Source organism: Puma concolor, chromosome E2 (genome assembly GCF_028749965.1).
Source record: "Puma concolor isolate L17-30 chromosome E2, mPumCon1.1.hap2, whole genome shotgun sequence".
Lineage (NCBI taxonomy): Eukaryota > Metazoa > Chordata > Mammalia > Carnivora > Felidae > Puma > Puma concolor.
Genome location: NC_141681.1, coordinates 15,798,587 through 15,824,787, shown reverse-complemented (window position 1 = coordinate 15,824,787; position 26,201 = coordinate 15,798,587). Strand labels below are relative to the sequence as shown.

The 26,201-nt window shown below is 34.6% G+C and overlaps 1 protein-coding gene across 1 annotated transcript in view; it reads left to right on the top strand.

The window, feature by feature from the left end:
- Positions 1 to 26,201, top strand: part of LOC147573400 (uncharacterized) — a 179,200-nt gene that overhangs the window by 40,079 nt on the left and 112,920 nt on the right. The gene's annotated exons all lie outside the window — the stretch shown is intronic.

Genomic DNA, 26,201 nt, shown 5'->3' with positions numbered 1-26,201 from the left:
TGAGACTGAGAACGTAACCTAATGTAAGGCCAAAGAAGTCTTTGGTGTCAATTGAGTCAAGTGAGAAGTGAAGGAGGGAATCATCTGGATATTTGGGGAAAGAATGGTCCAGGCAGACAGAACACTAAACACAAAGTTTTTAAGGTGGGAATATGACTCTCCTGTAAAGAGGAACAGCAAGAATGAGATCAGTGTATGGAATGGAGTGAGTGAGAGTAACAGACAGAAGGTCAGAGAGACTGTGGAGGATGGAGGGAAGGTGAGCTTGTAGATCAACTAAAAACGTGAGCTTTTCTTAGAATGAGATGAGAAGCCATAAGAAGGTTTTGAGCAGAAACGAATGATCTGACTAGGATAGAGCCTGGTATAGGGTAATTTCCCAGTATTTATTTGTTGAGTGAATGCCTGATGAAAATACTGTAACTTCAGTAAACCTGAATAAATAACCTAAGCCTGAGAAATAATAGTTATTAACAATAAAATAGAAATGACACATAATAAGGAGAGATTCTAGTGAGAAAGAAGTAAGGTATTGCTTGCCAAGTGACAGCCTTTGGTGAAATCTTTGAGTGGAACCCAAAGAAAGACCCATTGTGTTTGAAATTGAACTCCTTATCTAGACAGTGCAAGAGTGAGCTTGGTGGCCATCCTTTAGGAATCTAAAGGGGTTGGAGGGCTTGTAAAATGATGGGAAGGAAGTGATTTTAGATAAGAACATTTCACTGTAAATTGTTAAAGACCTGAACATATAGGAAGCACTTAAATACTTATAGACCTAAGAATATAATTGAATTGCATAGTTTTCGACCCTGACCCAAAGAAATCGGGCAAGACTTAAATCATGTGCTACGGCTCCTGTTACCATATGCAATCAAAAGAAATTTGTCAACTTCACCAACCCATGATTTTAGTTCCCTTCCTGGCCTAATGGGCCAGCTGTTTCCAAAACAACAATTTTATTCTTTTGTCCATCTCTCTTCTGTCTTGCAGCATTTCTATCAGAAGAAGATTCTTTTTTTTTTTTTTTTTTTTTTTTTTTTTTTTTTTTTTTTTTTTAGCACAAGCAGGGGGTAGGGGCAGAGGGAGACAGAGAGAGAATGTTAAGCAGGCTCCATGCTCAGCTCAGAGCCCAACATGGGGCTGGATCCCATGACCCTGGGATCATGACCTGAGACCAAATGAAGAGTCAGATGCTCAACTAGCTAAGCCACCAGGCGCCCCACTACCAGAAGATTTTTAGAGATAGAAATAGTTTTTGCAAGACATTTACTTTCTGGTTGGTTATCTAAACTAGCCATGAAAAATTTTCCTGAGCAATATGAAGATTATTTTTCTGAGTATCTTTTGCTTAAGATTTTTAACAAAAGTTAAACTGGTCTGAAAATCTCAGTTCTCCTTTCAGCCCTTGTTTTGCGCTTTTCTTGTTCATCTTTTAAAGATAACAGTTGATCAACAAAGACAATACAAATCACATTTCTTTGATGTCATAAGTGTTCTTTAATCAAGTTATACTTTAGTTTCAGAGAGAACTTTGGTTCATATTCAGACTTAGTCTGGTATTAGAGTTTGCACTCTGTACACTGTACTGTCACATCACACAAGTTTTTAAACACACAGATTCTTATAATGATTTTATAATCAGTAATTATCTGTAATCACTAACATATCACATTAATATCCTTGCTCATTTTGGCTTTGTTCACTGTTTCCTCTTGGGTTTGATGTTCTTCTTATTAGAGTACATCTTTAACATTGCTTCCAACAAAGGCTGTGGATAGTAAAAATTTTCATTTCTATATGTCTGAAAATACTTTTTCCTCACCCTCTTACTTATATGATGAAGTTTAAGTTTGCATTTATTCTGTGCTCCACATTTTAGTAATATTTGTTATTAATGAGACATCTGTTAATCTGATAGTACTTTTTTTTTGGTAGATAATGTATTTTCTGGAAAGTAGCTCTTGTTTTTCTCTTTTTTCCTTAATGCTCTATGGTTTCATTACAATGTGGGTCAGAGTGTGATTTTTTTTTTTTTAACTCCTACATGATGCTCGGTGGGAGTTTATACTCTGGCAATTAGTATTTTTCTGTGTTTGGAACATTCTCAGCTATTATCTGTTCATATGCTGCTACTTGAGTTTTCTGTACTCTTTTCCTGGTGCTTCTTATTATGTTAGAACTCTGTATTTTATCTTCCATTTCTACTGACTTCTCATTCATATACTCCATCTTTTTATTTCTCTTATTGCCCTTTGGGAGATTTCTTTACCCTAATTTTGGAATTCACTAATTCTCTCCTTAGCTTTGTCTAGTAAACTATTTACTTATATAAATGGATTAAAATTACAGCAGCTATTTTTCATGCCTAGTTCATTTTAATATTTTTCTATTTTATGATCTCTTTATTATTTTATTAGTTTTCTTTCTTCCCATTGGCTCTTAGGACATTCATAATCTATTTAAATTCCCTCTTAAATGTTCTGCTACCACTATCTTCCAGGGCGAATGAAATGTCTTTGAGTTGCCTTTATTGACATCAGACTTTTTTTTTAAGTAGTTGTTAAAATAATCAAATATTTTGTTCATATAAAAGAGAATAAAACATGGGTATGTGGCTATAAGAGTAATAGAAAAACATCCACATACATGTACATACTATCCAATTTAGGAAATAGGACATACCAGGGGCACCTGGGTGGCTCAGTTGGTTGAGCGTATGACTTTGGCTCAGGTCATGATCTCACGATTCATGGGTTTGAGACCCTCATGGGGCTCTCTTCTCTCAGCTAAGAGTCCACTTTGAATCCTCTGTCTCCCTCTCTCTCTCTCTGCTCCTCACCGCCCCCCCCCAAATAAATATAAAAAAAAAAAAGAAAGAAAAGAAAAAGGACATACCAGTATTTTAAAAGCACCTTTGTGTCAGTCCCCTGTTATATCACCTTTGTTTCCTCAGAGTTAACCTACCATCCTGAATTTTGTTGGAATGAGTCTATTGCTTTCCTTTAGAAGTTATCTGTGTATGGATACAGTCTTCAGTTTTGCTTGATTTTGAACTTGATATGTTCAGAAGCATCTTGTATGTATCCCATGCTGCTTTAAGTATACAATTATGTTTGTAAATTTCACTCATGATGAATGTAGCTACAGTTTCCTTTTCATTTCCACTGCTGTATAACATTTATCCATTTCATTATTGGTGGAAAATGAGGCTTTTTTATGGTTTATGCTTTTACAAACAATGCTGCTAAGAAAATTTTTATATAGGTATCTGATGATGTACACATTCATCTAGGCTGTATTTTCTAGGCTGTGTTCACCTAGGAATGGAATTACTGAGTCAGAGAATAATAAGTGCTTGTTCAGCTTTATTAGAAACACCAAACTTATTTTCCAAAGTGCCTATACTGGCTTTTGCTTTCACTAGCAGTATTCATGAATTCCTCTTGTTTCACATTCTGGCAGAACTTAGATTTGTTAGGATTTTTTAATATTGTCATTATTTAATGAGTCTTACAAGTCTGAAATGGTATCTTTTGGCTTTAATTTACAGTTAACTCATAATATTGTCATATGTCTACCAGCCATTTGTGTTTTCTCTGAAGAGCTCTTCTCTTTTGCTAACTTTTCTGTGTGTTTGTCATTTTGTGTTGATTTGGGGAATTATTTGTATATTTTAGATGTAAATCCTTTACTATTAGATTTATACATATTGCAAACATTTTCTTATGTTGTGTGGCTTATCTTTAAAAGTTTTTTTTACTATGCTTTGTTTTACAAATTTTCTTAATTTTAATATGATCCAGTTATCAATCTTTGTTTTTTATTTTATTTTATTTATTTTATTTTATTTTATTTTATTTTATTTTATTTTATTTATTTTTGAGACAGTGAGAGACAGAGCATGAGCAGGGGAGGGGCAGAGAGAGAGGGAGACACAGAATCTGAAGCAGGCTCCAGGCTCTGAGCTGTCAGTACAGAGCCCGACGTGGGGCTTGAACTCATGACCTGAGCTGAAGTCGGATGCTCAACCGACTGAGCCCCCAGGCGCCCCTTTGTGTTTTATTTTTAATAGTGCTTTTGGTCTTTTGTTGAAGAAATCCTTCCCTGCTTTAATATTATAAAATTTTTGTTACGAATTGTCTTCTAAAGCTTTTGTAGTTTGCCTCTCACTTTTATGACTGTAATCTGCCTGGAAGTGATTCACTGTATAGTGAGAAATAGGGAACCAGTTTCATCTTTCTCCATATTGAAACCCAACTGCCCCACCATGGGACTGGTTAGTCTAATAACCTTTCCGTATTTATCATCAGTGCCAGCTGTGTTATAAATGAAGTTTTCATAATAGATGAGTCTGTTTCTGTGTTCTTTTTCTCATTGATCCCTGTGCTACTGCCATTGTGTCTTTATCTTGGCTGTAATAAGTGTTGGTATTAGAAAAAGATTTTTAGTAAAACAGTTCCCCAACTTGTTCTTCTTCATGAGTGTATTGGCCATTCTTTGCTTTTTGTTTTTTCATATATATTTTATAATCACCTGTCAAATTCAAGGAAAAATCTATTAAAATTTTTTAATTTATAGATTAATTTGGGGGAGAACTGCTCTCTTTAAAATACAGAATCTTTCTATCCATAGACATGTTTTATTATCTCTCCATTTATTTATATCTTTCTTACTGTCTTTTAATAAAGTTTTACAATTTTTTCATAAATCTTTTGTATGTTTTTGCTGTATTGGTAGCATATATGTTTTTGTTGCTATTATAAATGGTATTTATTATGAAATATTTTGAATATACAGATAAGAATAGAGAAAAATATAATGAACACCTATGGACTTAATCTCAGCTTTGTGAAATATTAGCACTATACCTGATTTCCTGCTGTTGCTCTTTCTCCTCCAATTAAGCATTGTGAATACAATTACTCTTCCCACTGTGTTCCTCTCCTGTCTCATTCTCTTCCTTTCCTCCTTCTTTACTGTTTTACAAATCCAATGTTTTCATTCTAATATATGTTTTTATATTTCCACTACATGTTTATGTATCTGTGAGCAATATTAAGTATTGCTATATGTGGTTTATAATGTGAATAGATCAATGCTTTTTATTACAGCAATAGGGTTTTTTTGTTTTGTTTTTTTGTATTAGTAGAAAGTTGTCTCTAAAGAAGGTCTTTCTACATATAGTATTGACAGTTCTTCTTTTTCTCCTCGGTTCTTACTAAAACATTCTATCTTTGGAACCCATACTATTTTTCTCTCTGAGAAAGTTCTAGAGAGAGAAAGGTATAAACTTTTCAAATGAAGGAGATTTGATCTTAATCATGTACATTTCCTCACTGACATTTTCATGTCATATGAGAAATAATTGAGTTAATTATTTTAACTAGGTTAAATGGAATTTTGCTACCATTGACATTGGGCATTTTTAACTTTTGCCTCATTCACCCATAGCCCCACTTCTCATACACTTGAGCAAAACGAATAAATGATAAACAAATGACAACCTAAATTACATATAGTGTATTACAAATTCCTTAAACCAAGATAAGGCTGGATTTACACAAAAATTTTCTCTTTAGCTTTGACACTGAAGATAAAGAAGAAAGGCAAAAGTCACTTTTTTGCTTGGTTAGTTGCTATTGTCTAGAAGTAAACTGAAGGATTTTCTTCATTGAATTAGAAGTCTGGTTTAGCTTTCTCTGGTTGTGGATTTATCCTTTCCCAAATTTAAACTAATTCAAGTGATGTTTTTCCTTCTTTGAGCTAAATATCAACCCATTTGCATGTTTCAAGGAGTGATGCATGGATGCATATCTACTTTTGCTCTCTACTACTGTAATGCTTATGTACATGTCTAAAGGAACTAATTACTGCTTTGCCCGAAAAGAGTATAATAGTTTTACCCATGGGTAAAGGAAATCAATGGACATTTAAATGGAGCACTTCATGAAATACCTTAGAATTCATAAGATAAATTCCAAATACTGACTTTAATCACATCACTTTTTCTATATTAATGGTACTGTTAGAACAAATAAATCAAACCAGGATTATTTGTTTTGTGGGTCATTTTAATAAGACAAGTTAGGTGCTTTATACAAAGACCTATTTAAATAGTAACTCAGTGTTTATAGTCTTTTATAAAATATGCTGAACCAAGACTGATAAAATTTAGTAAAATAGAAATTTAAACCACACACACACCCCCAAAATTACCTTGTTTTAGAAGAAAGTAATAAAATCAGAGAGGGAAACTTATTCTAGAAGATAGAATAGAAACTGGCTGTTTAAAGAGCTGTACATAAAGTCACACTGTGCCTATAGTTCTAAACATAGAGGGTAACTTTAATTTTAAAATCTGAGAATTCAAATATTTTATCCAATGAATGGTAAATATTTTTATTTTCCTTCCTGAAAACTGTCTTTACCTGGGTTCTGGACATAGGGAAACACTACAATAGCAATTTCTGACTGCTAGCTTTGTGACTACCCTGTGTATGTATGTATGTGGTCATGAAGCAATTACTGCAACATTTCTTTTTGTCTTCATCAGAGATAGAAAGCAAAGGATACACGGTTGCTTAGTGGAATCTGCAGGCTCAAAAAACGATGCCTGAGTTTGGGCTACTTTGGTAGTAAATGGGGATTCCTGTGAGCTTGTCCATCTGTACCTTTTTAATCCCTTTAAGTATATAGCAAAGGCTTCCTGCCATGTTTGCTTTAGACACAACTGTAAGGGTAAAGAGAAAAAGACCACAGAAACTCTTTGTTTTTTCGTTGTCCTATCTAGATAAACAAGGGCTTGCTGTCTCAAAGGAGACTGCATATATAGAAAGCCAAGCTGTCTATATAACCTACCAAGGACCTCTTGACTCCAGTCCTTTTTGTTTTATTATACCTACTTATTACCTTTTCTTTGTGGTTAAAATATTTTTTAAATAGGGAATGTTTAGACAGTATTAAGTTTGAAAGGGAAAAATAGTATTCATGGAAATGTAATACTACCTTTATATGTAAACCACACAGGCCTCTTCTCCAGAAGCAATCACTAGCACCAGTTTCTGGTGTGTTTTTCCACAGATGTTATATGTATATGTAAATATATAAAAATACATAACACACACATACATTCCTACTTGGGTTTCTGTCTCCCTTCTCACTCTCTCTCTCAAAATAAATAAACGTTAAAAAAATTTTTTTAAATACATAACACACACACACATATTCTTTAAAAAGCACACACCTGCACTTATGATAGTATCCTTTATATATTGTTGTACACTTTGCTTTTATTTATTTATTTATTTTTTTAAATTTTTTTTTCAACGTTTATTTATTTTTGGGACAGAGAGAGACAGAGCATGAACGGGGGAGGGGCAGAGAGACAGGGAGACACAGAATCGGAAACAGGCTCCAGGCTCTGAGCCATCAGCCCAGAGCCCGACGCGGGGCTCGAACTCCCGGACCGCGAGATGGTGACCTGGCTGAAGTCGGACGCTTAACAGACTGCGCCACCCAGGCGCCCCTACACTTTGCTTTTATAACTTAACAAGACATTTCAGTTCATGCCATGTTAGTACCTGTAAAGCTACCACATTTTAAAGAAAACACATCATGCTGTTATATAGACTTTATGTAACCAGATCCTTCATTTCTAACATTTAAGTTATTTGTAGTTTTTTTTTAACTAATTCTGTTTTGATAAAGATCATTATATGATCGTGATTTTGTGTATGTATGTCTAGTAATTGCTACTTTAAAATGTATGTGTATTTTACTGGTTTTCTCTATCAGTGCTCTGTTTTTCTAATTGAGTGATTTCCAGTCATATAGCCATTATTTCCTACTCTCTGCTTTTCTTGGTTTAAATTTGTGGGGTTTTGGGTGTTTTTTGTTTTTTACTTTTAAAAAAAATTATTCTGTTTTATTTATTTTTGTCATATAAGCTCTACAGCCAACGTGGGCCTTGAACTCACAACCCTCAGATAAAGGGTCACATGCTGTACTGACTGAGCCAGCTGGGCACCCTGAGTTTTTCTTCTTTATTTGTTGTTTTTACTCTAGAAGTTTAGATAATTGATTTTAAACCTTTTCTTTTTCTAATGAAAGCTTTTAGAGCTATAAATTTCCCTTCAAACACTACTTTAGCTGCATTATAAATCTTTCAAATATTGTGTTCTTGTTATTCTTCATTTCAAAACATTTTGTGATTTTCCTGGGGTTTCTTATTTGACCTATGCATTATTTAGAAGTATGTTGTTTTAATGGCAAACACTTGGAGATTTTCTAGATACCTTTTTGTAAGTGATTTCTAATTTAATTCTGTTTTGGTAACAAGTATACAATTCAAATGAAAAATATTGTACAATTTCAGTCTATTTAAATTTTACTGTAATTTGTAAGTATTCACTGAGATACAGCATATGAACTGGTGAATGTACCTTTTAAACTTGAAAAAAAAGGCATATTCTGCAGCTTAAAGATTTTCTCTTCTATAACAGTTAATTTGGTCAAAATGGTTGTTGAAGTTTTCTATTCTCTACTTTTCTTAAAATTTTTAATTCCAGTGTAGTTAACACACAGTGATATATTAGTTTCAGGTGTAAGATAAAGTGATTCAACAATTCCATATGTCACCCAATGCTATTTATAACTAGTGCCCTCCTTAATACCCATCACCTATTTCACCTATCCCCCCACCCAACTCTCGTAACATCAGTTCTCTATAGTTAACAGTCTATTTCTTGGTTCCTCTCTCCCTCTCTCCCTCCCTCTCCTTCCCTCTCCTTCCCTCTCCTTCCCTCTCCTTCCCTCTCCTTCCCTCTCCTTCCCTCTCCCTCTCTTTTCCTCTCCCTCTCTCTCCCTCTCCCTCTCTCTCCCTCTGTCCCTCTCCCTGTCCCTCTCCCTCTCTTTCTCCTATGTTCATTTGTTTTGTTCCTTAAATTCCACATGAATGAAATCATATGGTATTCGTCTTTCTCTAACTTATTTCACTTAACATTTTACTTTCTAGCTCTATCCATGTTGTTGTAAATGGCATTGTGTGTGTGTGTGTGTACATATATCACACCTTCTTTATCCATTAATCTTTCATTGGACAGTTAGGCTGCTCCCATAATTTGGCTATTGTAAATAATGCTGTTGTAACATAGCGGTACAAGTATCCCTTGGAATTAGTGTTCTTATATTTTTGTAGAAAATACCCACTAGTGCAATTACTGGATCATAGGGCAGTTCTATTTTTAACTTTTTGAGGAACCCCCCATACTGTTTTCCATAGTGACTGAACCACTTTGCCCTCCCACCAACAGTGTTCCTTTTTCTCCACATCTTCACCAACACTTGTTATTTCTTATGGCTTTGATTTTAGCCATTATGACCGGTGTGAAGTGATATCTCATTGTAGTTTTGATTTGTATGTCCCTGATGATGAGTGATGTTGAGAATGTTTTCATGTGTTTGTTGACCATCTGTATGTCATCTTTGAAGAAATGTCTGTTCATGTTTTCTGTCCATTTTTAATTAGGTTGTTTGTTTGTTGAGTGTTGAGTTTTATAAATTCTTTGTTGTGGATACTAACACTTTATCCGATACATCATTTGCAAATATCTTCTCCCATTCTGTAGATTGAGTTATAATTTTGTTGATTGTTTCCTTCACTGTGCAGAATAAGTTTTTTATTTGATGTAGTCCCAATAGTTTATTTTTCCTTTTGTTTCCCTTGCCTCAGGAGACATATCTGGAACAAAGTTGCTACAGACAATGCCAGAGAAGTTACTGCCTGTGCTGTTTTCTAGGATTTTTTTGGTTTCAGGTCTCTCATTTAGGTCTTTAATCCATTTAGAGGTGACTTTTGCATGTGGCGAAAGAAAATCATCCAGTTGCATTCTGTTTTGTATATAGCTGTCTAGTTTTCCCAACCCCATTTTTTGAAGGGACTGTCTTTTTCCATTGGACATTCTTGCCTACTTTGTTCTGGATTAATTGACCATAAAATTTTTAGTTTATCTCTAGGTTTTGTGTTCTGTTCCATTGATCTATATGTCTATTTTTGTACCAGTACCATACTGTTTTCATTGCTACACCTTTGTGATATAACTTGAAGTCAGGAATTGTAGTACCTCCAGTTTTGTTTTTCTTTTTCAAGATTGCTTTGGTTCTTTGGGGTCTTTTGTGGTTTCATACAAATTTTAGGATTGTGTGTTCTAGTTCTTCTATTCTCTACCTTTTTTGTCTAAAATTCATAACTTACTGAGAAGGGGATATTAAAATTTCTAATTATGATTATGGAATTGTCTATCTTATTCCTGTCAGTATTTTGAAATGTATTTTGAAGCTTTGCTGTGAGGTGGATACATATTTACTATTGTTGTGTCATCTTGATGAATTGACCTTTTATCATGAAGAGATGTCTTTCCTTATCTTTGATAATATTCCTTGTCCTGAAGTTGATTTTGTCTTATCTGAATATAGCCAATTTAGCTTTTTTATGCTCAATGTTTGCATGGTATTTTTTTATTCTTTTACTTTTAACCTGTCTGCACTTTTATATTTAATGTGTGCCCCTTATAAATATTGGTTCTTGTTTTTTATTGTTTCACAATTTCTGACTTTTAGTGAGAATGTTTTGTCACTTACATGTAACCTTTAATATGCTTTGGGTTAAGCCTACCATCTTGTTATTTGTTTTCTAATTGTCTTTTCTTTGTTCTTTTTGCTTTCTTTCTTGCCTCCTTTTGAATTAATTGATAATTTTTAATATATAAAAACTGGCTTATTAGTTGTCTTTTGTATTGCATGTTTAGTGTTTACTCTGGAGTTTACAATGTTCATCTTTAGATTATCACAGTCTGCCATCAAATAATACTATGCTACATCACATATAATTTTACTTCCCCACAATTCTTTGTGTTTTTGGTTTCATAATTTAAATTTTATTTATATTATAAACCAACTGTACAATGTTTAAAGAAATTGAGATATGGAAGAAAAATACATTTTGTGTTTACCCACACATTTTTCATCTCCATTGCTCTTCATTCTTTGTGTAGATTTGGTATTTCCTTCAGCCTGAAAAACTTCTTTGAACATTTCTTGCAAGGCACGTCTTCTGACAACAAGTTCTCAGAGCTTTTCTTTGTCTGGAATATCAAATGCTGTATTAGAAAAACATCTTAAACTACAGATTTTAGATAACACTGTTGATGGTTCTAGATAAACTACCTGATTTCCTTGCTTTCCTTACCCCTCTTTATTCCTAGCTCCCCTTGAAGCCAAGTGCTTCATTTCCAAATTACAAAATGCCTTTAATCATTAACCAGTTTGGAAAATGAGAATTCATTAACCCTTTCCAGACTACTTAACTTCACAGCTTTGTTCCTCTTTTGTCCCAGTTTTTAAGAAATGCCAGTGTGTCAAATTCAATGTAGGTGATCTGCTTAGAAGGACTCTAGTTTCGTCTGCTTTGAAGATTTGGTAGGGTGGGCTCAGTTATGTCCTTGCACTACAGGTCTTTTTAGGAAGAGGTAACACGAGGGCATGATAAGGCACTCTGTAAGACTAAGGCTATCTTTTGTTTGTAACATTGTCTGTAGTGATTAATAGTTCTATTGTTGTACATGAGCAGTTGAGACCATAAAAGGAATTGAGGGGTTTTCAAGTTAGACAATATTTATTTCCCTAATTTACAGTTTAACATCTTTTATCTCTTGATGTCAAGATAAATAACTTTAGTAGAAGTGTATAGTAACCAAGCTTATCTCCATCAACTTTAGGAGACTGTTCTCCAACTGCCAGTCTTCTCTCATTCTACATGGAGTCCATCAAGAAAACTTGTCAGGTCCACCTCCAAAATATATCCCAAATGTGACTACTTTTCTTTACCTGTTGTGCTCCCGCTTAGGCCAAGATACTTTGTTCTCATATCTACACCTCTCTAATAAGCCTCTTACCTATCTCCTTGCTTTCATTCTTACCTCCTGAAAATCTGTTCTCAACACAATAGCTAGAATCATCCTTTTAAAATGAGTCAGATCATATCACTTCTCTGCTCAAAACCGTCTAATGGTTTGCCTTTGCACTTAGAACAGCTTCCCGTCTCTCCCGTGGCATATAATGCCCTTCATAGTCTGGTCCCACCTCTCAATGCCCTCCATTTTACCCGTCACTGATTCTGCTCCAGGCACACTGGCCTCCTTGCTTTTCCTTGAATACCAAGTATGTTCCATTTTCTGGGCTTTATGCTTACTGTTTCCTCTGCCTGAATGAATGTTCTCTCAAATAGTCTCAGAGTTCGCATCAACTGTTTACACAAGCCTTTGCTCAAATTTATATCACAGAACACTTCTGAAGTAGGAACTCTCCCACTTTGCCCCCTTGCTAGTGTTGCTCTTTATCCCTAATAAATGAAGTGTAATATCAAGAATATAATTCAGGCTAAGTAAGGATTTTTAGCAGAAGATTTTTCTGGTCATGTATGAAGCATATGTATACATTTTTAGTGTGCATTGTATACTTCTTAAGCAACTGGTTTACTACCTATTGTACATTATTAATTATATAACTGACAAAGTTACTGGAAAACTTAGGCAGTGACAAAAACAGTTATTAGCAAACTTTGTAAACTACCAATAGTAAATGTGTATCCCTACATTATAAATTCATTATTTATGATTTCATTCTGTTTCCACCTTGTTTTTCCATCTTTTGTTTCACTTTCCATTTATTTTCTAGTATTACATAGTGTTTTTTTTTAAGCTGTCTTAAATTCTTTCTGGAACAAGGCAGGATATAAATAAATACATCTAGAAGTTACAACATTGTGGCAGAAATGTAGGTTGATAGAAATGCCAAACAAAATTGGATAAGTTCTGTCTTTCATATGGCCAGCAGAAAAAAATGCATAGTGACATTAACAAATTTTAATATATAAACTTATGGAAGAGATTTAACTTTTTAGAGTAGAGAACATCTATGGGATAGTGTGTCCAGTGTATCTTTTCTAGAACTTTGTCTTTCCATTCTAATGTTTAACATATCTCTTGGTCCTAGATGTGCACTTCAGGAATAGCCAGCTATTTGTTAAGTTGGACACAGGTTCCCACCTACCTAGGCAGACTTAATATGCCCAGGAACAGATAAATAGCTCATTAGTTGGGCCAGTGAAAATCTTTGCTAAGAATTTTGGATTTGGGCCTGAAAGACTAAGATTAAAGCTGTGAAATGTTTACTCCCTAGCTCTAGACAGCCGTATTTTTCTTTATGTGGGAAAAGTCAGACTGCAGTGATATAGGGGATTAAGCTGGCCTGTGGAGATAGATGGGATCTGAGAAAGAATGTGTATAGATTCTAACTGTGCCTTGTCCTTCATTTTATATAATTCTTTCTCACACTCCATAAAGACACCCCAGTATTATTTTAGTAAATTCCTCATTTTGCTAAGCCAATTTGAGATAGTTTTGGTTATTTCTAACCAGAAGAGTCCCAACTGATTTAGGTAGTTATAGTTAAGGTGAGTAATATGAAATACATGTGGGTATAGAATCCATATCTTTCCCGACCTGAAACTGAGAGTCTGCCCAAAAAAACAAAGCTCTTATTTCTAGAATTAAATTATGAAGATATACAAATTAGTGAGTAGTTAAGAATATGTAACAGTTTTCATTAAAGCAGTTTTCTTCAGGTTTAGACTATTTCAGATTTTTTGTTTAATATTCTTATTTCAAAATCTGATGCCTATTCTTTTGTAGGAGGCAATGAAGTCAGAACTAATAATAATATGAGGTTATATTTGGATTAAGAAGCCCTTGTAATAAAATGAACTTTCGTGTAATATACATCATTTCATGTGACTAAATGTTTGCCATGTCCCTAGGGACAAAGATTTTATCACTGGCAGAGTGTAGCAGCAAGAGCTTTCCTCTTCTCTTGCAATCAGCACTTTGTTTAATGTTTAAAAATATTTGGCAAACACAACAGAAGAAAGGTTGTAGGTGTTACCTTTAATTGGACTTTAAAAATTAATATGGTGAAACAGTATGCTTGGGTTTGCCCTTTTGCCATTGACCAGATAAAGAGAAGCCTGAGTACATATATGAGCTCTTATTTTGTTCTTAATGAAGGTAGAAATTATTTGTTCTAAATGGTACTGTGACTAGTTACATTTTTAAGTTGTGTGTGTGTATGTACACAATCTATGTTGAATAAAATATAATGACTTTATGTATAACAGAGGAATTAAATAAAAACAGGTGATCACAGACCACATATTTCTACTAATAATCTCAAAAATTTTCCCCCAACAAAGATGCTAGATGCAGGAAAACTGATTAATTTTGTTTGTATCTCCTAAGCCCATGGCAACTTCTAATGGATGTACAAATGAGACAGCAAAACAGAGAATACAAAGTAGTCATGATAACACACAAAGTGAAGTTTTAATTTTTGACTTTTTCAATTAACTAAAAAGTCAAAGCACATATTTCTTGTAGCTTCAGAATTAGTTTGATGCGACAAGGTAAATGAGGGTCTTTCTTGATGAGAACTATGACTCTTGACTTCTCTCTGGTATTAATGTTCCAAGCCACCAGTTTATGTCACAGCCAGCTCCATTAAGAAAGCTCTTCTACTCTTTAGGTACTGTTATGATTTCTATCAAGACAGAAAAAGTCTGGGTAATGAACTACTTTTTTCTAGTATATTGGGACTTGGATTCCTTTAGTGGGATCCAACATAATCCATGCAAAGATTGTTATCTGCTCGTCAGGGCTTTTCACCTAACTGAGGAATTGTTTATAATTCCTACTAAATTTGCATCTGGAAGCAGGAGCGTCCATTGGGCCTAATGATAAAAGTATAGAGTTAGAATTCCAGCAGAACTGAGTACAAATCATTACTCTTTCCGTTAATAGTTGTACATCCCTGAGAAAATTATTTAGCTTCTCAGTCTTGCTTTTCTTATCTACCACAAAAGGTTGTAATAAGATATTGTATCCAAGCTATTTTATACAATACCAGGCATTTTTAGTATCCCTAACATTGCTTAATTCCACCGTGTTCCATATCTCTATCTTCCTTGATCACAAATCCAAATACTAGCCCCTGTTGTAGTCCTTTTTTTTATCTTAAACTTTCATCCAAGTAATGCTCTGTGCTTGGTCTCATGATCTTTCAATGCTTTTCCTCCTCCACAACCTTTCCATTGTGCCCTGTGGAACTTGTCCTAAGAGAAAAAATTACCTTAGTTCTTCAGCCTTTTTATAAAGTTACTCTTGCACTGGTTTCACATTGGGAGCTACCTTAAGAATTTGATTACCCCTGGATCCCTCTTGAGTAGAAACTACTTTGTCTTCCTTGTTGTACATTCACATTTCTGGGATGTTGGTTGCTCAGTATTGTTCAGTTTCCTTTTTGCTGCTTATAATCCACCACTCCTCTATCTTCTGTAAAAAATGATCCCATGACACAACTGTCTTTCAACAATCTGACTATCTTGCTTACTTGTGGTCAACTACCAATCTCCAAATTACTTTTCTATTTTAAATAAGGGCTTATACCAGGTTGAGGGTCTTTTTCCCTATTTTTGTATTATTTTGTTGTTCTAGATGCCATCGATATACTCATTGGAGATGTCTTATCTGATAACATAATCACATAGTTTCCTGACATCCTTAACTTCAGTTACCTTCTGTGTCTTGATGACTCCATCCCTGAAATCTCATCTGCTATTGTACAGTGTATGGAGATACTGTACAAATCAGCCAGTGAATTATTTACTACATGTATTCCATCTCAGTCCACCCACATGAAAGCCGTTATACTGCTATAGCATGCCAAAAATCACTGACTACTAATTTTGTCCTTTTTGACAGCCGGTTGTGAGTGAATCAACCCCAGAATCTCACCCTCAGATGTACTTTCGGGGACCACTTCTGTCACCACTTCTCTGAGGTGAGAAGAGAAGCACCTCAAGAAAGCAGAGCTTAAGAAAGATTTGTGTGCAGTGACTTATTAAGAGAGTACTCCTCAAAAGAAAGGAAAGCAGGAAAGGGCAGAGGAAGAAGATAGGCAAAGATATGATCTCAAAAGAAGTCTAGCCTTAGCTTGATCCCATAGGGAGATCTGGAACGTGAATGGTACCACAGAATTATTCCTTTTATGGGACAGTCCCTCTGCGAGACCAAAATGGAATGGCTTGGCTTTTGTAACCTTGTATTTGTTACTTAACTGTGTGGGCCTCCCAAGTTGGTTGATTCTTATAACCTCCCAAGTTGGTTGATTCTTATAACCCAGATATTACTGGGCAAAGAGACTCACCGACAGGAGTTCCAATTTTAATTAGGTTCCTAGTGTTCCATTGTAGGATTGCACTTGTATTGGTTTCCAGTTTTTTTCTATGGTAAACCAAATGTTTACAATATAAATCATTCTTTAAATAATGGAGCACATGTGATTTTTTTTTAAAGCAATAACAGTTGGCAAACATGAAAAAACCCTAGATCATCAGCTTTTTACTCTGTAATGCCTCTACAGTTAAGGATAATTGAGTTAAACTTTGGTTTAAAAGAAAGAAATCTGTTGAAGTTGTGTGGATCTAGAGATGAGAAATAGATATTAAGATGGAATCAAATATGTAAGGAAAATCTTGATAACTAAAAAAGTAGAAGTTTAAATTTGTTAGAGAATGAATATAGTTCTTATGTTTAGGTAGCCACATGAATTTTCTTTTTTTTTAAAATTTTTTTTTTCAACGTTTATTTATTTTTGCGACAGAGAGAGACAGAGCATGAACGGGGGAGGGTCAGAGAGAGAGGGAGACACAGAATCGGAAACAGGCTCCAGGCTCTGAGCCATCAGCCCAGAGCCTGACGTGGGGCTTGAACTCCCGGACCGCGAGATCGTGACCTGGCTGAAGTCGGACGCTTAACCGACTGCGCCACCCAGGCGCCCCATGAATTTTCTAATCCCTTAATTAATATATTGAAATGTAAGGCTTGGCTAAAAAGTAGGTTGAGGGATCCTCTTATTGGCTCAAGTATGTGAAATCAGACCTATATGCCATAATTAGGCCATAATAAGTAATATAAGAATGTGTGTATACTCATAAATGAAAAAGAGGCAGCACAAAAGAAAAAAAATACTCTCCAAAAATAATTAAGTTAAGGGAGATGGTTTATAAAAAGAAGAAAAGAAAGTTGTATGTAAAGCTAACACTATGGAAAATTGAAATAAAAATTGTATGCTTTCTTCCAAGATTATTGAGGACGTATCATAAGGTATCTCTGTGGAAAAGTGAAATACTTAGAAAAAAGTATTTTGAAAAACAATACCTCTTACCTATATGGATGTATATATGATTATATAAACAGAAAAGATCATCTCTTTCCATAAAATTCACAGAAGCTCTTATCCCTAAGGGAAAGAAAAAAAAGCTGTATTTAAGGAGCTATTAACGTTACTGGTAGTGACTTTTTTTAAATCTGGGTAGTGGGTTGTGTATGTTATTTCTAATATTATGTTTTCAGAACACACCTTTAGAAGTCTAATGTGTTTCCACATAAAGATGTAATTAAAAATAGGTTTCATGATACAACAAAATAATTTTAAATAACCAATAAATTAAAAAGAAACCATAGTTATAAATGTAAAGGAGGAACAAAATAGTGTTGCCCAGCTTATCTGAACCATGAACTGGTTCAGCTTACCAATTCCAAAATATTTAAAATAGAAGCATTCTAAGTTAATTTATAATTTAATATAACAGGCTATTGTCTGGTAAATCAGCATCTAAAATTTAAACTCATTGCACAACAGAATTTGGAATAAGAAATATTTGATAATTTTATATTACGGACATGAGAACATCATACTGAGGCTTCCATGATGTTTGACCACATTTAGGAAATGTAGAAATGGTGGAAGGGAGAAAAGTGGTTGCAAAAGCATTGTCGATCTTGAGATAAATGGTCATAAAGGTATTTAGCATTAATATTAAAAAAAAAAAAAAGCATTGACCCTGAGCATGATTCTGTTAGTCCACCATCAACCACTCCTAAAATAATGAAATAAATACCAAGTGGCAAAAAAGTGGTATATTCTTAAGACTATAGCAAGACTATAAACATTAAGCTGCATTAGAGTTTTAAAAAATGAACAAATCATTGTAGAAGAACTTCATTAATGATTTATAAGAGAGGATACACATCACGTTAATTAAATTCACAGATGATACTAAATTGAATAGTGTTGACAAAACCAGTGAGGGCAGATAAAAGGGACCTAAAGTGGTTAGAAATATGGGCAGGAAATGAAATGTGATTCAACCTGGAAAAATGTAGCTGATACATCTGGGAAAAAATAATCAGAAACACAGCCATTCAATTGGCAGGATATATAGTACTTGGAAAGCAGTAATACCCAGAGACTTTGAGATGATAGTGGGTTGCAAATTATATATGATCTTGTAATGGAATATGAGCGTAAAATCAGTCAATGAGATTTTAGTCTGTATATGCAAAAGCTTCATGTCATATGGCTGGAAGATAAAAGTTACTTAAATTGTACTGCTGAGATCACAACACGAATACCAGTTTAAGTCATAAATGCCTCAATATGTAAATTGAGTAGTACTCAAACTAGAAAATAAATGCATAATGGGATTTAGACTCCAAATTAAATTTGAAGGAAAGATTAAAATAACAAAAAATATATTTGTCCATCTCTAAGTCCAGTTATGATAACATTTGAAAAATATTTGAATAATGTAAACATCATGGAATCCAAGTCAATTTTAAGGGTAGAATAAGGAGTGTACAGTCAAGTAATGGATGAAATTAAGTAACAGAAACTTAAGACTGAATCTGGGAATTGTTTCCTGACAGTGAAGTCTATTAGTCTCTGGAATGGATTCCCTAGAGGAGTGAGGGGAAGTTCCATTGCTCTAGTCATTGGACTAGATCAAGGCTTGGACAACACGTTATTTTTAGAAAAAGAAAAAAAAAGGCAAAAACTAATCTGACCATTCTGCATTGGCAGGGATGCACACAATAGCATTGCTGGGTCTCATCTAATTGTTGTAGATGGTCTCAGACTTTCCGGACATATCCTGTAATTTTTTAATGAATGATTTCTAAAAGACCAAATTTATATTTTCCAGCTCATGGACTTCAGTTTCCTGGATTTTTTTTTTATTCCAAGTCCTAGGAATGCTAGAAAGAAAATACCCCTCCTTTTCCCTGTTGATGAGATATGGCCTTAAATATTCCAAGCCTTTTGGATCAAATCAGATGAGGTAGCTGAAGTCTCACTTACACCAGTGCATTGAAAACATATTTTTACTGCAGTTTTGCAACCACAACTATGCAATATATAAAAATTCATTCACTTCCTTTTCTGGGTTAATCCACAGAGAGATTTTTACCAGATGGTGTCCTGGAGGTACTATTTACTTTTAGCAAAGCAATATAACTGAGTTTGAAAAATATAAAGTATGCATTTCATCCCAACATTAAAACATTCTGTCAATTGTACTCTTAAATTATCTAGGCTAAAGTTTGTCTGTAACTTTATTCTGTGTCATAGCTGACTGAAATGAATGTGGAAGAATACTTGTAAATGACAATTGATTTTTTTTTTTTTTAACATATATTTATTTTTGAGACAGAGAGAGACAGAGCATGAACGGGGGAGGGTCAGAGAGAGAGGGAGACACAGAATCGGAAGCAGGCTCCAGGCTCTGAGTTGTCAGCACAGAGCCCGACGCGGGGCTTGAACTCACGGACCGCGAGATCATGACCTGGGCCGAAGTCGGCCGCCCAACCGACCGAGCCACCCAGGCGCCCCTACAATTGATTTTAACCCAAAGCGTGATTCTTCCAAGCAAGACAAATTAAAATTAGATTTTGTACCAGACTTTAAGAGGTAAATTTTACATACACGTGTACTTGTTTTAAGGTATATTACACACACACACACACACACACACACACGCACACGTGTGCTCACGCACACACCACACTATATTTCACAACATTAGTCCTTATTATTTCTATGGAAAAAAGTAAAGAAAATAGGGGCTCCTATTCTCAAAGTGCTTAACAGCCTAGCTGGAAAGAAATGTTTAAAAAGCAAATATAGGCAGTGCAGATATATGTAAGTTATTTAATAAAAGCATTTAGATGGAATTGTACAAATTATGTAGAAAATGACAGATTTTATTCTGTGGATTAGAGAATCTGTTGAGTTCTAATAAGAAATAAGCTGGTGAAATGAGACTAAAGTTGTAATAGAGAGTGTATTAGGGTTCTCTAGAGAAACAGAATCAGTAGGATGGAGATTTGTTAGGTAGATAGATAGATCAATAGATAGATCGATAGACTGATCGATAGGTATAAATCAGTCTATGTTTATTGTGATGATAGAGGTTGGCAAGTCTAAAATCTACAGGGCTGTTGTTCCAATTCAAAGGCTTTCAAGCAGAAAGGCCCAGTATTACTACAGATTGAAGGCCATCAGGCAGGAGAATTCTGTTTTCCTTTGGGGGAGAATCAGCCTTCTATTCCATCCAGACCTTCAACTGATTAGATGAGGGTCACCCATTTTGGAGTGCAGTCTGCTGTACTCTGTGTACTGATTTAAATGTTAATCTCATCTAAAAACATCTCATAGAAACACCCAGAATGTTTGACCAAATAATCTGGGTACCACATGGTCTAGTCAAGTTGACATGTAAAATTAACTGTCACAGAGAGTGAGAGGAATTTGAGTTTTAGAGAACAATTGTAAGTCTTTGAATAGGAAAATAACATGATAGATAGCACTTGAGAACTATTCTAATAGTTCTCAATAGTTCTCAATAGATAAATAGCACTTGAGAACTATTCTAATAGCACTAAATAGAAAACACGAGAGAAGCCGACTTGATTCTAGAGAAGTTGGTAGCTTTGGGTAAAGAAAGGAAGGAGAAGATCCAAAAGACATTTCTAAAGGGGAAAGGATCACACCTTGTTCATGAACTATGAATGTAAAGGGAATCTACTAATTCGTACTTAAAGATATCAATCTGGTGATTTAGAATTAAGTAGAAATGGGGATGTTGAAAAGATTATTTATGCTTTATTTCATTACCAAAAAAGATATCTTTTGTACCCTCCTGAAAAAACAATTTTGAAAACCACAATTTTGTTCCTCTTCACCCTTAAATATATAAAAAAATATTTTTTGAGAAAAATAAATGATCACTTTCTGATTTTGGTATAATTAAAGTGTAATGTAATATGTCATATACAATTAAATAATATAATAGATTTTAGGTGTTAATAAGCCATCCAAGTAAAAGCAACATAAATTACATACTTACATGAGAGTCCAACACTGCCCTTTTTTTCTTAAGTAAGTAGTATTGCTCCAGGAATGCAGCAATCACTTTCTACTATCACAGAACTAGGGCACCTGCTTTTTAGTTTGGGGATATTTACATTTTTTTGTTTTTGTTACAAACAAAATTCGAAAGTCCCTAATCCAAATAGGTAAGAAAAAAAACACATAAATTAGAGGTAAATCTTGACTTTAGAATCATGCACACTTTTAAACAACATGCCCTTAATCTCAGATGCAAAACTCATATTTGCTAAATAGATATCGTATGTTTGTATGTTACTAACATAAAATACTTCTGAGTTATTATTACAGGCTAATAGCCTGTCAGGTAGCAAACACTTCAACTCGCAGAGTTTTTACTTTGTTGTATTTGTTCAATTATTTGTGCTGCTTTTTGCAGGAACTTGTAAATTCTTCTTCCCCAAACCCTGTACGTTCCTTAGATGCCATTACTGAAGAAAGTGCAGGAATCTGAGTGGTAGAGGTCTGAATCTCCACTTGGCTTCAACCAGACCAGATTATTTTTGTTGTATTGAGTTTCTAAAAACAAAAAAAATTTCTTTTGTCCATTCCTGAAAAAACAATTTGAAAATCACAATTTTATTTCATTTTACTCTTAAATATATTAGAAGTATTTCTATATTTGACAGAAATATTTGTCAAAGAATATGCATAAAGGTAAAACTATATTCTAGATATTTTATAACCTGTATATAGCTCTTGGGAATAGACCCCTTTTAATAACATAAAACCATGATTCCACTTTTTTAAACAGAATTATTGAAATAACATTCTCACACCATTCAATTCACCCATTTAAGGTGTAAAATTCCATGGTTTTGATTATAATCACAGTTATGGAATTATCACCACAATCAATCTTAGGACATTTACATCAGCCCAGAAAAAAATCCACTCCCCATTTACCCCTAACTCTGCCAGCCATCTTAGCCCTAATCTACTTTTTGTCTCTATGGATTTATCTATTCTGGACATTTCATATAAAAGGAATCATATAATATGTAGTCTTTTGTGACTGGCTTCTTTCACAAAACATCATGTTTTTGTGGTTCATCCGTGTTGTACCATGTATCAGTACTCCATTCCTTTTTATTCTTGAATAATATTCCATTGTGTGTATATTACTACATTTTATTTTTATGACATAATTTTCACACATTAAACTTGCATTCCAGGTTTTGGAAACACATGTACGAGGGCAGATTACATGTAAACCATGCAAAATTTTCAGTTGATTCAGAAATGATATGCTAAACATTGTAAGAAAGGCCGAAAGAAAGTTAAATGATCACTATCTTAAGAATACCGTTTTATGGTTTACTAAGCTCCTTCCCATATTTTCTAATATTCTAACTTTAGTATTCTTTGGATAAGCCTCCTGTTGTTAATCCCAAAAAATTAGGACTTTATGCAAGTTATATAACCTTTCTGGGACTCAATTTACTTATCTGAAAAACGAGAATGATAAAAATAGAAAAGTATAAATGAAATAATATGTACAGAGTGTTTAAATGAGACCTGAAACATAGTTATTTCTCAACTTAGTACTCTAAGATCAGAAAACTAATTTATTGCCTCCCAGGAACATGCTTTATAATATAGCCACTAGCCACATTTTAGATGCTCAGTAGCCACAAGTGACTAGTGTCTATTGTATTGGACAGCACAGATAGTATTTGTGTCATCATAGAAAGTTCTATTTAACAACACTGCTATAGGAACTTAAAATGCAGAATTATGGATAGGACGTGTACATGGCTACCAAACAAGGAAGAAAATTTCAAGGGAATGATTTTGACAGTATCACATATCCTCACAGTGGGTTGGGATGTCTTCCTTCTGTAACAGACAAAGCCTGTGGAGAAGATGCTACTTGAGCCAGACCTTGAAGTATAGGAACACAGAAAGGAAGGGGATTATTTAGTAGTATCAGATTCATTGTGTATATATACCAAAGCATGAGGCATTTAAATGAAGAAAAGGATTAATGGAAGAGTAATGAAAATAGTATTAAGGAATTAAAGAAGGATTATATTATAGAAGATTTTTTCCTTGTGTAAAGTGTTTTGTGCTTTCTGTCAACACTGGAAGTCATCAGATTTTGAGAAGGGAAAGGATGTTAAGTTCTATATGACAAAATGGTTAGGGTGGATCACAGTCCAGAAGAATTATTGAGATGTTGCTACAGGCCAAGTTCGGACAGTCAGCAGCCTGAATTATAATAATGACACAAGAACACAAAGGAAGGTTTGAAAGAATACAAAAGAAGAACAATGATTGGTTGGAATGGGGGAGACTTGATGAATGACTGGGTTTAGAGAATGAGGAACCAAGAAACTAAAAAGATCTGAAGTGTGGAGCCTATAAGAACAAGAAATAAGATGCCACTTTATTTTTTTTTTAATTTTTTTTAGAGAGAGCATGAGAGTTGGGGAGAGGGGCGGAGGGAGAGAGAATCTTAAGCAGGCTCCATGCTCAGCACGGAGCCCAAGTGGGATTTGATTCCGCGACTCTGGGATCATGAGCTGAGCTGTAATCAAGAGCCAGACGCTCAACCAACTGAGTCACCCAGGTGCCCCAAGATGGGCACTTTCGAGTAAAATATGTTAATTTCAATTTTAGACCAAAAAGGAAAAATTTAGACCTGGGAATAATTTGTTTCTGTCTCAAAGATTAAACTAACTCATTTTCAAAGATGATGGTCTAGTTTTAAAAGAACTAGTATTATTTGAATGCCTTTTATGTAGCAGGCACCATATGGAGTGGTAATATACTTTATCCTTTTTAACACTAACTTATAACAGGGGCTCCTGGGTGGCTCAGTTGGTTGAGCATCCGATTTCAACTCAGGTCATGATCTCGCGGTTCGTGGGTTCAAGCCCGCATCGGGTTCTGTGCTGACAGCTCAGAGCCTGGAGCCTGCTTCGGATTCTGTGTCTCCCTGTCTCTGACCTTCCCTCCCTCTCTCTCTCTCTCAAAAAACAAAAACAAAAAAAAAACTTTAACACTCACATATAACTGTTTAAGGTAGGAGTATAGTAATTATCCATATTTTATAGAAGAGAACATTGACATTGAGAGTGGTTAGTGGGAAGGAACCCACTACTTGTTAGAATCTTCCTATTATTTTTTTGTTGGTGCAATTCTAATTGTTAAAAATTCTTCTTGAAATTTGTTTCTCTGTAACTTTACCATCAGGTCTGCTTCGGTTCTGTGAAGTAACCAAACAGTGCCATATCCTCTTCCCTCTTCTAAGCCCTCCCTCCCATTCCTTTGCCCCAGCCCAGAAAGGTCTTCACATATTTTAGGACCTTTATGTCTTTTCTTTCATCATATCTTTTTTTTTAATGTTTGTTTATTTTTGAGAGAGAGAGAGCGCGCGCGCACACACGCACACGGGGGAGGGGCAGAGAGAGATGGAGACACAGAATTCAAAGCAGACTCCATTCTCCGAGCTGTAAGCCCAGAGCCCGAAATGGGGCTCAAACCCATGAACAATGAGATCATGAACTGAGCCACCCAGGTGCCCCAATCTTTCATTATATCTTCTGATGACTAAGCATCCTAACTTCAACATTTCTTCTTAAAATCTAGGTCTTGTACCATTCATCTTTCTTATTCCCTTCTTTGGATTCACTCTTGTTGGTCACTGCCTCTCCTGAAAATGGGCCCTGAATAAGTCATGGTATTCCTGGTATGGTTTGATCAATGTAAAATTCAGGACAACTATTTCTACTACATATACAGGCATTTTATGTGTTGATGTGTTGGTGACTAAGGGGCGTATCAGATGAAATTTTGAACCAGAATCATCAGAAATTTAGCATTGGTACTCTTTTGTTCACTAAGTATTTATTTCATACCTACCATATGGCAGATACTTTTTAGGTGCTCAGGACTAAAGATAGAATTTTAGTGGTAATTGACCTTAGAGAGAGATAAAAATTGACTATATATGCATATATCTTTATATATCTTTAAGGGAAAATAGTACACCAGGGACACAGATTGTTTTTCAATGACTTTCTCTGATAAGAGGGAGCTAGGGAAAAGGAGTGAGAGAAGGATGCTGAGTATCTAAATGAAGCAAAGAAAGAAGAGAATTTCAAGAAGGGGTAAATGGTTAACAGTGTCTGGAACTTCATAAAGGCAAGGGAAATCTGAGAAAATAAAGAGATTCTTGATTACTTTTTGTTTAATGAGAGTGATTCAAGCTTTTAAGAGATTAAAGTTTTAGTGTTAAGAAGAGGGAAGTATAAATCTTATGAACAGAAAAAGAGAGTAGGCTAAAGAAGATAGTAAGAGACGCATATAGATATTTTTTAGGTAATTTTTAGAATTATCCAAGTTTACTCAGTTCTTTACATGAAAAATCAAACAAGTGATAATCCAGAAAATTCTTTAAAAGTAGCAGGATGAGGAGAGACTGTCCCCCTCAAATGTTAAACATAGTATAAAGGTAAGTTGATCTAAATAGTGTGGTAAGAACACATGAAACAGTAGAGCAATTGATTAAATAGAAAGTACAGAAGTGGACACAAATACATAGGAAATTTAACATAAAATAAAAACGTGGTGTTTTGAATTAGTGTGAGAAAACTGGATTATTCAATAATAAATGATGTGACAACAGGTTAGCCATTTGTATACATACAAAATGTTGGATTCTTACCTCACACCTCACACCTTACAACAAAATTTTCAAATGGTGCAAAGATTTAATCTTGAAAAATGAAAACATAAAAGTACTAGAAAAAAACCTGGGATTTTTTTTAATTACAGAGGTAAAAAGGACACAAACCTCA